Below are 16822 nucleotides of genomic sequence, written 5' to 3'. Positions count from 1 at the left end.
CATACATACATACGTACATACATACATCGGAAAGGAGTACCGTAGCAACAGGTTACAAAAAGTTAACGATTAAGATTTTATTTTAACCCTGCAAAAAAAATTGAATCCTTATGTAAGCAAAAAATGCAAAAAGGATAGAAGGTTCATCTTGCTGAATAAATAAAAATTTTAAAATTTCTACGCTCAAAATTTTTTTAAAAAAGGTTTAAAGATTATAAACAAAAACAGTAAAAGTAGCTTTAGCCGAAAGTAGATTTTATTCACATTCAGTTGTCTTGTATTTTATTTAAAACATTTCTTAGTACAGCTGCAAGTTATTTTCACAATAATTTCATTTAAAAAAATAGTTAAAAGTCTATTTAATTATCTAAAATTAAACAAGTTACTCGTTGTCAATGATAAGTTTTTAAAAACGTTGCATCCGTAGCCATTATTAAAATTCTGAATTATTTTTAACTCTACTGCGCTTGCGTATAATAACTTTCCACTTATTTCTAAAGTCTAAACGACCGTGACACCGAACAAGTCCAAATTTGTAGCAAGAGGGAATAAAACTAAAAAAATTTTGTAAAAGATCTGTATCGTTTTTTTGTGATAAACTGAAGTCGTAAACGAATTGGATTTTTTAATAAGTACATCTAAAAAAGCAATCTGGTTATCTTGTTCTTTTTCCATAGTAAATTTCAAATTTTTATGTTGTTTATTGAGGTGTTTGAAAAATTCTTGAGCTTCGTATTCAGAATTAAAAATAGCAATTATGTCATCCACATACCGTTTATAAAAAAATGGTGCTGTAAAAGAGCAGTTATTGACCCATGTTTGTTCATGATAACCGACGAAAATATTAGCTAAGATGGGCGCTAGAGGAGAACCCATAGCAACGCCATCTGTTTGATCGTAATATTTCCTGCCAAATAGAAAATGTGAACCGGATGTGGAGATCTGAAGAAATTTTTTAAATTGAACTTTTGAAAAACGTTTTGAGTTAATTTTATCTTTAAAAAATAAATCAGTTGCAATGTTGATGGTTTCTTTAAGAGGAATATTTGTGAACAAACTTTTAACATCATATGAAACAATAAATTTATTAGTTACATTAATTTGTTTTAATTCTTCAACAAAAGAAAATGAGTCTAAAGTGCAAAATTGTTTAGGTATAGAGAGAGAGATGTTTGGCAAGGTTGTAGTTATATGTTCCGATTGTTGAGATGATAGGTCGAAATGTTGGAAGAGAACTATCTTTACTAACTTTGTGCATCTTAGGTAACGCGTAAATTCTTGCAGGTTGAGATCCTACAGGATAGATTTTAGTGTAAATGTCTTTTTCAAAACATTTAAGCTTATAAAGTTTTCTAAGACACCCTTGTAAAGATATTTCTCTTTTTATAGTTGGATTCTCTTTTAATTCTTTAAATTTAGTCTTATTACTTATAATATTATCTAATGAATTTATATAATCAATTTTATTAAGAACAATTATACCATTTCTTTTGTCTGGTCGTGTAATAACAATGTTCTCATTATTCCGAAGTCTTTTTAATATTTTATGTTTTCTTAGACAATTTTCAGATGGAGTGTATTTGTATACGTAGTTGTTAGCCAAATGGGAAAGTTCACTTTTAAGTTGAGGTTTTGAATCGTTGTTTTTCAGTTGATTATTAAGAAATTGCGAAATACAATCAAATTGAGCGAATACATCCGTCTTTTTTATAAACGCTGGTGGCAAAGCGAAACCAAGACCATTGTTTAGTAAATCAAGTTCATCATCTTGTAATGTATATGAGGATAGATTTTGAATAACATTTTGATGTTTAAAAGGAAGAACTGCTGATTTTGTGAGAGAACATAATTTCTTTTCGTGAGTTTTAATAATTGAAATCTCTTTCTTTTTTAAATTGTTTTTGATTACAATAGTTAAAAGATACCATTGCAAAGTTGAACAGTTTCTTACTTGAGATTTCAAATTTTCTAACTCTTTGTCCAATAATTTCTTTTCATTTATTCTTTTATGTAAAGCACTTTTAAGCAATCGCTTTTTAATCGAGATTATATCATAAAAATTTGCATGTGGTATGTTGAAACCAAGATATTTCGGATAGGCTTTGAATAGTTTGCAATTTCTTAAAAAGTTTATGTCTAAGCGAGCTTTGTTGCTTTTAATATAAAGTTTTTCAAGTTTTCGTATCAATCAATATATTCTGAATTACATGATTTTACAATTTAAGGATGTTTACTAATAGTATAATTACTAATGATGCGTAAACACCTAATAATAATGAATATAATAATAAAGAACATAAGAATAAAATAATAACAACTCTAAAAATCATAACGTTAACAATAATAATAACATTAATAATAACTATAATAATAAAAATGGTATTAATAACAATAAAAATAATGGTATTAATAAAAATAAAGTTAGTAATAATAATAACAATGGTATATTTAAATATGTCTATACTTATCTACATACGCACATACATAAATATACATACACATTCACACACATATTAACACACAACACACATACATACACATATACACACATTTGCACACATACATATACCCACACACGCATACATATACCCACACAGGCATACGCACATACACATTCAATCATTGTACAAGGACGACAAAAAAGCTGTACATAAATGTAAAGATTCTAAAAAAAAAAAAAAAAAAAAAAAAAAATTATAAAATAAATAAAATATACAAGAGAGAGTATTTTTAATAAGACTATTAACAGTGATATATTGCTTTTTATTGATGTTATTATTCTAGTAGCTATCCAAGTAGTGTTTTTTTAATTTATTGAGAAAATTATATCGAGAAATTGAGTTTTCAGTTTTAAAAGAATAAGGGAGATTGTTCCAAGAATTGGTGCACTGATGTTTAATTGATTCGCTGCCAAATTTTACTGTTCTAGTATGTTCTACAAAGATATTGTTGCATGAAGAGGATCTTAGGAAGTGAGAATGTTTGTTACATATTTGAAGGAAAAAGTTCTTGAAGGAAATTGAAAGTTTATCATGAAGATAATCCCATACAAATAAACAATTTAAATAAGTAATATTGTCGTTAAGCCGAAGAATTTTAGACAATTTATACAGTAGAGAAACATTGTCAAATAGGAAATTTTGAAAGTGAATAATTTTAAGGGCTTTGTTTTGAAGTGAAACTAGCTGGTTTAACGGACCTTTTTTTTTACCCCAAATCTGACACGCATACCTAAGGTGCGATCCAAATATGGCATGATAAATACTCATAAGTGTTTCAAAATTTACGAAATGTCTGATCTTGGCTAACATTCCAACTGATCGGCTTAGCTTAGTCTGTAAGTAAGTTTGATGGTACTTAAAAGAAAGACTCTCATCCAGCCAAACTCCTTTTTGAATTAGTTGAAACATTTAAATTAAGTGTTTTAATTGAACTAGGTTGAGGATCACAAATAATACAGAACCAGGTCTGTGGATCAGAAATTAAATCAGAATACTGTTTGCTACTAATGTTATTGCATTTGATGTGTACCCAGCAATTACATTTGTCACACTGAATAGATTTGTGATTTTTAGCAACATTTTTGTGGCATACAATGCAAGGAAAACTTTTCATAATAGAGTTATGAGTATAGTGTTAAAGTTAATGTATTGTTATGTATAAGATTTAAACGTAACTATATAAAAGAATCAAATACTAAACTAATTATAATATAAAGTATTTAAAATAAATTAATAAATATTAAACTAAACAATTAAGATAATAAGACAAAGTCAATAAAATATAAATAAACAAATATTGCTATTATATTTACGTAATTTTGGTTAATCAATTTAAATATATGTTTTAATAAGAAAAAAACTAAAGTTAATGTTATAATAACTTAATAAAGTTATATACTTAGCGATAATTTATTAATAATAAATATTAAAATACTTAGTATAACAACAAATAGGTAAATAACATATAACAACATTCAACTAACTAACATAGATTATATTTATATATATACATAACAACGATTAAATAATATAGTAGTTAATAATATAATAGTAGATTATCTTTCAATGAATAAACAATAATTTATAATATTGCTTAATTAGAAAGACAAAATGATAAAATACTAATATTTAAACTAAAATAATATAAATCAATATTAAATAATATTTATTATGATATTATCCAAAAAAATCTATACAATAACAAATAAAACTATATAATAAAAATAAAAAATATATATAATAATAAATATGTAGTATAAATATGTTAATTATAAAAATATATAGTAATAAATATTTAATAATAATAACAAAAAATATATTATTAGTAATAAATTTTAAATAAAGTAAAATATGCAAAGTTAAACCTGCTTGTGAAGAATTTGCTAAATCGTTAAATATATTTGTTGAACGTCGTAATAGCATAAAATAAGTAGGGGAGATGGGGGCGCATTGATCGCCGTAGCAGTGTTTTGAAAATTGCGCAGAACCTGAAAGAGATGTAAAAACTTATTAACTACGAAACACATGTAGAACCATCTGGCTTTTGGAATATATAAATATTTTGATTTAAAAAAACGATAAACATGAATAATTTTAACTTTTAAACAACCCTCTCAAAAGATCAATGTACCCCAAACTATGGGGTACTATGATCTCCGACTTGGGGCACATTGATCTTATATGCGTAATATTATCTAAATGTTTAACACTTCTATAACTAAATCTTGTAAATAATTTAGTCAAAGGGTAATATTGTATAACATATAATACATCTAAATTTTTTCATTATTTTTTAAATATAGCAGTTAAACCCACTAGTCTAATTTTTAATTAAAAATTGTATAAATCACAGCAGCTATAACCTACCCGCTTTATATACGTTTAAAACTTTACAACAACTTGAAATTTATAAGAACTGAAATATAAAGACTGAAATAAGAATACAACTTTTAAGTTTACAAAACTTGTTAAAAGCACAATATTTTGATAAAGAATATTTCATCATTTGTGAAAATCAAGTTGTGAAGCAGCTTTTGGTTTACATTGTTTTTTATTCCTAAGCAAGTAATTCTTAGTTTCTTTCTTATCTTTTGTGGAGACTTTTTGTTGATTTTTGGTTTGCTTCAAAATTTTCTTTTCTTTTGACAAACGAATTTCATTTCTGACAGGAGTATCAGTCAAGATCCTTGTTTTTAACTGCCTACTTTTAACATTTTTTTTTCTAGCAGATGCTTTTGGTTAAGGTTTTAAAACCTCAGGTGAGATTATAGAAGCAACACTTTGACACTTTGTTTAAAATACTTGTTTCAATATTTACTATAGTTATTTCAGACTCTATGTGATTAACATGTGCTGGTATCATTTCAGATTCCATGTTGTTGACAGGAGTGATAGTAACTGTATCTGGAGCAGCTCTATCTGTAACTGATGATGGTAAATATTCGTCATCTTTGAAAATTTCAGAATTGAATGGCTCAATGCCAGCTACTCTAAATCCTGTCTGTATATTAGATGGTGAGAAAGCTTTTGTATACGGTTCTCGAACTATTGAAACAATATCATAAATGGTCATTGGTCTTGGGTTTGAAACCATCCAATTATCACAGAATTGTAAAACCTTTTCAATGGTCCAAAAACAGTTCTATCGAATGGCTGCAATTTATGGCTGCAATGGGGAGGAAAACTTATCATTGTAATTCCGTGTTGAATTGCAAGCTCCAAGCCTTTAACAGAAATATGACTTTCATGACTGTCGAAAAGTAACAAAACTGGAGATTCCTGAGAACAGTTTGAATATTTAACAAAATGTTTAATCCATTCTATGAAAATTTCTGAGTTCATCGAGGTTGTCTTTTCATAAAACCTTGCAACCAATCAATGCCTGCAATTTTATTTTTGATCCATGATGATGGGCATATCTTATTGTTTTTTAAAGCAAATTCATATGGCAATAATCGCGTTGACCTAGTTGAAAGGCCATAGTTCATTTTTGATGCAATTAGTAAATAACTTGATAAACTTTTTTCATCTTCTGCTGTAAAAACTTGTCTATTGTTGTAGTTAGGCTTGAAAGCTTCATTTGGATTAAGCCTCTTTTTACGACAATATCTTTTTAAAGTCATTCTATCTATGTTAAACTGACGTGCTACAACATTCAGTTGTGTTCCTTCTAAAACTTTATTAACAGCTACTTTCATTGTTTCACTTGGTATAGCAACTTTATTTGTTTTTTTAATTCTATTTCTAACCATTTTAAGATCTGTAAAAAAATATATCAATAAAAACATATGTTTTTAATAAATGCTAATATTTAACATAATAATATTATGTTAAATATTTTTTAATTATTATGTTAAATATTATTCTTTTGATATTATAAAATAATAGTATTATTATTACTAGCTTATAACATAAGTAGATTTAAAAAACGAAATGCTAAAAGCTATTGTTTGTTTATATATAGTTTTTTTTTAATTATAAATACAATTCCATTCGTTTAACTGTATTGCTTATAAACAAAAACATGGGGCACTTCGTCTTCTATGGGGCACTTTGATCCTCCGATCAATGGGCCCCGCATAGTCAAAGATCAATGTACCCCAATAGGTATAGGTAACATATTGATAGCAATATCTACTGTATAAATTGCAGCCAAATAAAAATTATATATTATATTATACACCTAACACTTACAAATTTAAAATAAAATTGTTGTTAACCCATACAGACATCTAAATAAAAATATATTTGAATTATAGTACGATTTAAAAAAATCACTTTTTATGACGAAAAACAATATTTTCTTTATTTTTTTTGACGCTGATAACCTTATGAAAAAATATTACGAATAATCAATTAGGGAAGCATAATGGTTAATTAAATTGCAACCTCACTTCTAGTAAGGCAAAAATGAACGAGTAAAAGCCAAAAGATCATACTGCCCCGGCGATCAATGCGCCCCCATCTCCCCTAATTATTTTTAAAAATAACACGAAGTTTTTTATTCTTGACATGTTTCGTAAAATTTTATTTACATTTTCAAAAGATTATTTTACAATAATAAAAAACTCTAAAATATATTAAAAAATAGAAGTCTTTACAGAGAAATATTAACGGACAAAAAATTATACATAATAAACCAATATATTTATTACAAAATAACTCGGTAAATAACCAATTAAAATAACCAACTGTCAAAAAAATATAGATATATATATATAAATAAACTGACTGTAAAATTAAATAGATAAGTTTATAGTATAATGTAAAACTTGTTTATTAAGTGAGGGACTTTCCCATTTAATGTGGAGGGCTTCTTTTATCTTTAATTTGTGTTTTTTTGGGGCATTATCCAAAATCTCAAAAGAATCACAGTTAGCCAAATTTTTGCAATTAAGAGATAAATTTAAGTGTTTAAATATATGAGATTGTTTATCACTTTTAAGGTGCTCGTTTATTCTAGTTGCCAAGTGTCTGGAGGTTTCTCCAATATAACTGGCATTACAGCCAGCGCAAGAAAATTTATAGACAACATGAGATTTAAGCAGTTTAGGAAAAGACTCTTAAGCAAAAACAATCTTGTATTTTATTAGTAGTGAAAATTATTTTTATTAGAATATCCTTACAATATTTATGAACAATTTTTGAAATTTTCCTTTTAGTGTAGTTAGAGTACATTCCAATGTATGGAAGCTTAAAGTATCTTATATTTAAGCTATTAACAATGTTAGACACAGATGGGTTCATTTTCTTATCAATATAGGATTTAATTTCATAGTCATATATATATATATATATATATATATATATATATATATATATATATATATATATATATATATATATATATATATATATATATATATATATATATATATATATATATATGTAAATGGTATAAAGAAGTCACAATAGACATGTGACAACTCACAATTTAGATAAAAAACTCACAAATAAAAAATCATAATTCACAATTTAGTTTTAAACATTTCAGAATAAAATTAACTAGTTAAATGAGCACTAGAGTACTCATGTGATCAGTGAATTATATAGTGAACTTAAACTGTAAAAAGTTGAATTAAATCTTAAAAAAAAAAGTAAAAAAAACTATGAAAAAATATTTTGGTTTTGAAGCACTTGTTAAACGGAACTGGACTTTTGCTCCGCGCTCTTCAAGAAAACGATACAAAAATAAAGTGAAAATATTAAAAGAACTAAATCGATTGGAAGGAATAAATATTTTCGATAGCGAAGACTTTTCACTCGTAACCGTTGCAATCGGGAAAAAATTGTTTATTGACGTTAAACAAAGACGCTTAAACGGAGAGATAAAATTATTTGTTATAAAAATTATATTTATGATAACAATAGAAAAAAGTAAACTAATTCACATTTTAAAAAAGAACTCTTTTAAACATTTATAAAGAATCGTGGCTGGATTAAATAACTTTGAGTCTCTTGGGTCTAATTTTTTTTAAAAAAGAACTTTTTTCTCAGGACGAAACTTAGACCCTGAAAACAACTTTTACTGTTAGGCTTTTTCAGATTACTCGTATATTTTTGCAAACGAACTAGAAGAGTATTTTTTTTAAAATGTTATTGACAAAAATTCGAATCAAATTAGAATTCTCCACCTCAATATATGAAGTCTAAATAGTAACTTTGTAAAACTTCTAAATCTACTAGAAGAAAGGAAGAACCTTTTTAATATAATATGCTTAACAGAAACGTGGACTACATCGAAAGATCTAAATAGTAATTTTCAAATTCCGCATTTTAGTATCATTTCTTTGGAAAGACATACAAACAAACCAAGAGTGGTGGAGTTTTAATTTATTCGCAGGAAGCACTGAGGCTTTTTTTAAGAGGCGATTTGAGCGTTTCTGATAGCGACAAAGAAGTTTTAACAATTGAAATTAAAATTCGTAAATTCTTAAAATGAGAAAATTCGTAAAAACTTAAAAAAATAATTACTCGGAATTACTTAACAATTTCAAAAATAACATTAAGCGCATTTGGATAATGAAGGAAATTACCGGAAAACAAAAATCGTGCTTTGGTTTTCAGCCAAAAATGATTAAAACTGATAATACTAGTATATTTGAACCAAATGCTACATCACATGAATTTAATAAATTTTTTACAAAAGTACATCCTAAACTATCAAATAAGATTCCTATCACCAGAACTTTATTTAGTAACTTCTTATTACTCTTGGATAAGTGGGTATGCTCTGATGAGCTATCCTCTGATTTATCAATTGAAGAACTTGAAAAGGCGCTCAAATTAATTTAAAATATATCATGTGGACCAGACTAAATAAATGAAAACGTAATTATAGATTGCTTTAAAAGCAATTAACAGATGTTCTTTTCAAAGTTTTCAATGCCTCAATAAAACAAGGAATTTTTCCAGAACAATTAAAAATTGCCAAAGTTACACCTATTTATAAAGAGGGTGATCAATCCGAAATAACTAATTATCGTCCCATCAATGTGCTCTCTGTATTTTCAAAAATCCTAAAAAGAATTATGTGCAACAGAATATATAAACACCTTGACAAAAATAACCTATTCTATGTTAATCAATTTGATTTTAAAAAGAATAGCTCAACAGAGCAAGCAACTATCCAATTTTTAAATGAAATTTCAAAATCTTTTGAACAATCAAAATATACATTAGGTATCTTTATTCACCAATCGAAAGCTTTCGATACGGTTGACCATCACATCCTAATCAAAAAACTAAAATACTATGGAGGAAATAACCAAGTGTTAAGGTGGTTCAGAAGTTACTTAACAAACAGAAATCTAATTGTTGTGGGTAATGACAACTATCCCAACAATTGTTTAAATATAACCTGTGGAGTTCCACAAGGTCCAATCCTCGGACCCCTCCTTTTTTTAATTTATACAAACGATCTAAATAATAACTAATCTGTTGAGCATCATGTTCGCTGATGATACTAATTTATTCATCTCTAAGAATGATATTAATGAACTTTTTGCCAACGTAAATAAAGAACTTAAACTTTTATCCCACTGGTTTAATTCCAATAAATTAATATTAAATACTGACAAAACTAAATGGACTCTCTTTCATTTGCTTAGTAAAAAAACCCTTAAACCTTTTACCTTTAAACTTACTTCGAATCTTTATTGATAAAATTGAAATAAAAAGAGACTCCGTTATTAAATTCTTTGGTCGCCGTTATTAAATTCTTTGGTTCTTATCTCGATGAGAACATTACTTGGAATCAACATATTAATTATGCATGCACTAAAGTCTCTAAAAACATTGGAGTTTTATACAAAGCTCGAACTTATCTAAATAAGAAAAACTTAAGACAGCTTTATTTCTCATTTATTCACTGCTATATAAACTACGCTAATATCGCCTGGGGAAATACTGAAAAAAGTAAATTGCATTGTTTTTATCGCTGTCAGAAACGAGCAATTTCATAATTAACTTTGCTGATCGTTTTCCTCATATTAAACCTTATTTTATTGAAATGAAAATTTTAAATACATTTGAACTCAACGTTTTCAAAATGTTATGCTTTGTTTATATGTGGAAAAGCAATCTTCCCCCTCCCCCTCCTTCTCCCATCCCACTAGTTAAAGATCTTTTCAGTTTAAAACCCAGCAACAAATACACCCTTAAAAAAAATATTTTAACGAACCTTTTTTTCAAACAAATTTTAATAAATTTTTTCTTGCCTATCGTGCACCGCACCTATGGAATAAACTTGTTTTACCAAACTTTGATTTTGATAGACCAAATTCTCTTTGTCTTTTTAAAAACAAAATAAAAAATTTACTTTTTCCCCTCGATAACATTTTACAGTATTACTAATTAATTTATCTATTATTTAACCTAATTTTGGATTTTTATAATTTTTCTCTAAAGTTTTGTTGATTACAACTATTTATATTGTTTTTACATTTATATATGTTGCTTATATTGTTTAAAGTATAGCTTATGTAAAAAATTTTATAAATATATTCTACTTTATTGTTGCGTATACTTTATATATATATATATATATATATATATTATATATATATATATATATATATATATATATATATATATATATATATATATATATATATATATATATATATATATATATGTATATATATATTTGTAAATGCTTTTAATAGTTTATTTTATTGTATCAGGACTTACATTGTACACAAAAAAAAAAAAAAAAAATCTACTCTATAAAAAAACAATAAAGTATATTAAATATACATTTTAAATAACTTATGTAGGATGGAAAGTAGAAAAATGGAATCTCCATCACCAGATTATCTTTAAATAGTTACGTAATATTAATTATTATCAGTTAGTCAAACTAAATTTTTCACTAGTTTAGTGAACTAAGTATTTTTAATTAGAATGTTAATCCACTAAAGTAGTGAACTAACAGTCTAACTTAAAAACCTATTTTTTGTCTAACTTAGTAAAATGTATTTTTTTTTTTAACAACCTATTTGTTCATCCTAGCTAAGCTAAATTAAAAGTCTAAAAAAAAGCTCTACGTTAGACTACTGCAATTCATTGTTTTCCACATTTTCCGTCTTATTATTAGTTTTTAAGTTATTCGGTTAGAAGCTTTTTTAGCTATTTGGTTGCGCGATTATGTGATAATTCTTCACCCGCATTTAGATCTACACATTGTCTGTATACATTTATATCCTACCCATTTTATGTTTTTAATCCAACTCTTTTACTTATAGTTTTCCTTACTGGAATTATGTTAATTAACACAAATTATAACAAACATCAACAATGTGATATTTGTTATAATTTGGTATATTTATCGATATATCGATAAATTTGTTTAATGTTTGTTATAATTTGGTATATTTATCGAAAAAGGAGAAAGTATTGGAGGAAATGATTATTGTGAAATAATTGTGAAAATTAAAATGCGTCATATACTTCAAAAATATGACAATGGATACTTTCAACATATTATATCTAGGTTCAAATTAACATACAAGATGCAAAATCCTTACAATTGAACTTAAAATTACTTTTTGATGTGAAATTTTTAATAAATTTTCTGAAAATATTTTTGTTTCAAATAAACCCATCTGTGCAATTGTGTATAATCAGAAAATCTGCTGCTTCTATTACAAGTTTTACATATTTTTCAACATTTAAGCTGTGATACTCATATCTTAACTTAAATGGTTTTCCGATAAACTTAAGTATTTTATCTTCTCCAATCAGTCTCAAAACGGGTAGAACTGTGTAGAATTGTTAGGTCATTTTATAATAACATCCAGCATTAAAAATAATTTTGGGCTTTAGAAACAGTTATATCTTCAATCATTGAGAGATTATCTTACATCTTTATTCATTTTGGGATAATCATTTTACTAATATTGGCTTTATTTTCATTGCCACTGTCAACCGTTTCTCATACAAAATCATCTTCATAATGAAAGTCTATTTTAAATGCAAAATTTTATTAACCGCTTTCTTTCTGGCCACTTCATCCTCGTCGACTAACATTCAGTTAAGAGTATTTTCACCATGAGAAAAATAACTGTTATTATCTATAACTTTATAAGTAACGTTTTAAGCATTTGAATAAGGAAATTCATTTATTCTTTGAATCAAGTTAAATTGGTTTTTGGGATCGTCAGTTGAACATTTTTTAATCTTAAAATCAAACCAAATAAATATCAAAATACTTTAGGTTTTTAATAGGTTTGAAAATAGGTTTATAATACCGCAAGATTCTGCATCCTGATATTAGCCAACGAAAATAGTTTAAAACTTTGGTTTTGAAACTGGGACAAACTTAGCAGCACCCCATTTGAAATTATTTTAAATATTGCTATTCAGCTGCGATTATAGCTACAGAAAATTTATCTTTATGTATGTATGTATGTATGTATGTATGTATGTATGAATGTATGTATGTATGTATGTATGTATGTATGTATGTATGTATGTATGTATGTATGTATGTATGTATGTATGTATGTATGTATGTATGTATGTATGTATGTATGTATGTATGTATGTATGTATGTATGTATGTATGTATGTATGTATGTATGTATGTATGTATGTATGTATGTATGTATGTATGTATGTATGTATGTATGTATGTATGTATGTATGTATGTATGTATGTATGTATGTATGTATGTATGTATGTATGTATGTATGTATGTATGTATGTATGTATGTATGTATGTATGTATGTATGTATGTATGTATGTATGTATGTATGTATGTATGTATGTATGTATGTATGTATGTATGTATGTATGTATGTATGTATGTATGTATGTATGTATGTATGTATGTATGTAAGTATGTATGTATGTATGTATGTATGTATGTATGTATGTATGTATGTATGTATGTATGTATGTATGTATGTATGTATGTATGTATGTATGTATGTATGTATGTATGTATGTATGTATGTATGTATGTATGTATATATGTATGTATGTATTGTGCTGGCCGGATACATTTATAGGCAGCATAAACTTTTAAACACTCTTTCGAAAACTAAATTAATAATTATTTTGCTATAAATAACGGATTTTTATTCCGGAGTTATTTATGGTTTATTAAATTTTAGGTTGCTTTTTTCATAAAAAACTATATAAATTTAAAACTTATTGTAAATAACATCATGAAATACTGTAAAGTATCAGTGTATAGATGGCAAGAAAGTTTCAAAAAAATACAAATCCATTATAATTGGATATTTCATAGGCGTTATCTCTTACTTTTTTTTTTGTAGTTCTTTTTATAAAGTAATTATTTGCAAAGTTTGCACCATTTTCGCAAAATAATTAAACTTATAAAAAAACAAACTTCCACACAGGAAATTGCAGAACTACCTGTAAACAATCCAAACAATCCACCACATTCGCTCAAAAGTTGTTCGAAAGCATACAACTCCGATTCTTCGTACACGAGGTAGTATGGATTTAAAGGATAGTCAATAAACAAATTATAAAAATCCATATTGTATTCTGAAAATAAAGAGTTAAACATTGAATTTGATGCAATGGTAGTAAAAACTCTTTCATCGCAAGGTAACATACATTTACTTTCATAATTTTGAACATATTTTGAATTTAAGCAAGTAGTTACATTACCAAGGTTATTTCTAATCGTTTCAGCGTGTGTGACTTTTGCCTTATCAGGTAGGAACCCTAAACACTCGTTAAAACTTGCACCGCAAGTTTTAAGTGCATTAAGACATCTTAATGATTCATGGCATTTTAGCTTCGAGTATTTACCAGGGTAAATCAATGAATCAAAACTTTTAACACATTTTGACGGAAATGGGTGTGGCAGTCGTTTATACTGTTTCATATCAATACTTATTTCAGAAGTGCTATTTCTTAAAATGATGACTGGTTTTTGTCGAAAAAAGGGATAGAGTTCGTCAGCATCATGAACATAAATTTGAATAGCATCACTCGGATAAACTGTTGTAAAAGAAATAAATGCTTTTGATGACGTTTCTAAAAAGCTTAAATCCATTCTTATGCAATTAAAGTATGAAGGTTTAACAAAATCGCCAACAAAATATCCTTTTTTCATTAAATAATATACATATAAATACATATTTTCGTTGCTCCACTCGCTGTAATTATCTGACACCTTTGGGATATTGTTAATGAAACAATTTGTGTTGGGATTTTGTGTTAAGTTACATTTCTCTATCTTATCAGCAGGACAAATTGTGAAAACGGGCATATCTGAAGCTAAATATTCTTTGGTCTGAACTTTTGTATAAACTTCTCTTTTGTTGTACTTAATGGACAAAGTCAAAACAATGTTTACAACTGTGCATAAGCTTAACATGATCGTAAACCCCCAGAATATTTTTTCAAACCAATTACCAGTAAAAACTTTTGTTAGCCCGTGAACTGTAATTGAACTGGAGTATTCCTTACTTTTATTGCGTAAAGCATTGAGATTTCTTTTTTTCGGAACGGTTTCATTTTTTTCATCGTAAACATCAACAAAACAAACCTGCTTTTGATTTTTTTTTCCTTTCATTTTTTTAAAGGTTTAATAGTCAGAAAAAAACTATTAAAATAAAAACAACTATTTGAAATCAAATCAAATACTTTGAAATAAAAAAGTTAAAAATATAAAACCTTGCACATACTGAACTAAAATGTTAAAGAAAAAAAAGTTTAAAATTTTATTAAAAGGTTTTCAACTACTTTTTATTTAAAGATTAATACATAAAAACGAACAAAAACAAGTAATGAATTTGCTTTTACTTTTTATTTTATTTGCTGTTATATATTATTGAGTTTATGTTATAACATATTTTTACCTCTTGTACCCATATATTTTTACGCTTTATTAGCTTTTTATTATATATTTATTTTATTCACAATAATAAATATTTTGCTGAAACACTGGTAGTAGTCAGTTTCCTATTTTTTACTGTTTAGCACATTATTTATACGATATTTATAATCATTTTTTTTACGATTACACTATAGCGCGTTAGTTAGTGCGCTGCGTCATTACCTGCAGATTCAGAGTTCGAACCTTGTAGAACACGTATAACTTGTTTTTTCTTTTTATATTGCCCAAACCATTTTTTATTGCCATCTTTTTATTTACTTATTTTATTTTATCATTTTACATTGTATAATATTTTTAGTCATGATAGCAATTAATACACCAAGGGATTCATACATACTTGTTTACTCATAGACCATTATTTTATACTTTGCTCAGGATGACTAGAGCATGAGTTATTGTTCACCCTCTCCCTGCAGTCCTAAAGTTTCATTCCTCCTACAAAATAGTCTTTACATTCATTCATGATTCTTATCTATTGATATCATCTGCAATCTACTTCTTTATTCACATCTCCCAGGTCTATGTAACTGGACGGCTCCGTCAGTCAAATAAACATTAAATATGTTAAACATATGTTACGTTGATATAAACATATGTTATGTTAAAACATATCATTGTTCAATAATTGTACTTTGTTTTTATTAATGTTGTTATTAATCATTAACGTGTTTGTTATTGTGTTTTTCTTCAAAAGATTTTAGGAGCAGTGACTTGTGACTATATTTTATAGAAAAGAGACGAAGAATTAGAAACAAAGTATCACCAGATTATTTTTTAGTAAAAACAACCCATCAAACTAAACTTTTTAATATTTCATTTCATTAAATATACCTATAAATAACATAAATATAAATATACATCATAAAAAAACTATTTTATTATTAACTACTGAAAAATAATTTTTATTACTATTTTCAGTCAACGTTTGATGTTAAACGTCATTCATTCAAATCCAGTTCTCAAAATAAAATAAACGGAATAAAAGTGAGCTTTATCCCCATTATGTATTCAAGTAGTATTCGCCAAATATGAGTCTCAGTTGGCGGCCTAAAATAAAAAAAAAGTTGGTAATTAATATTATAATTGAACAAAAGGTAGAATACATTTTTAAATTTTCATCCAGGTACAAGTAGGGAGTACCACATCACCATTTTCATCTTTAAAAAATGCAAATTTTTTTCATAAAAAAAAAACATTTTCTTTATATGAAACTAATTACTTTTCAATACAAAAAGTTCCTATAACAATATACAAATTTCAACTAAGTTAAGGATGGATGTGGGGCTTAAGACACTATACTATCGAAAATAGTTTAATTTTTGTAACAAATAGTTATCTTATTATTTGTTAAAAATCAATATATTCATGTTATTGTTTGTGTAAATGTAACAAAAAAAAATAAAAATTAAACTTCGATATCTTATAACACATACTAATGG

This window comes from Hydra vulgaris, chromosome 03 (genome assembly GCF_038396675.1).
Source record: "Hydra vulgaris chromosome 03, alternate assembly HydraT2T_AEP".
Taxonomy (NCBI): domain Eukaryota; kingdom Metazoa; phylum Cnidaria; class Hydrozoa; order Anthoathecata; family Hydridae; genus Hydra; species Hydra vulgaris.
The sequence above is the reverse complement of the archived record's forward strand: the minus strand, read 5'-3'. Positions refer to the sequence as shown.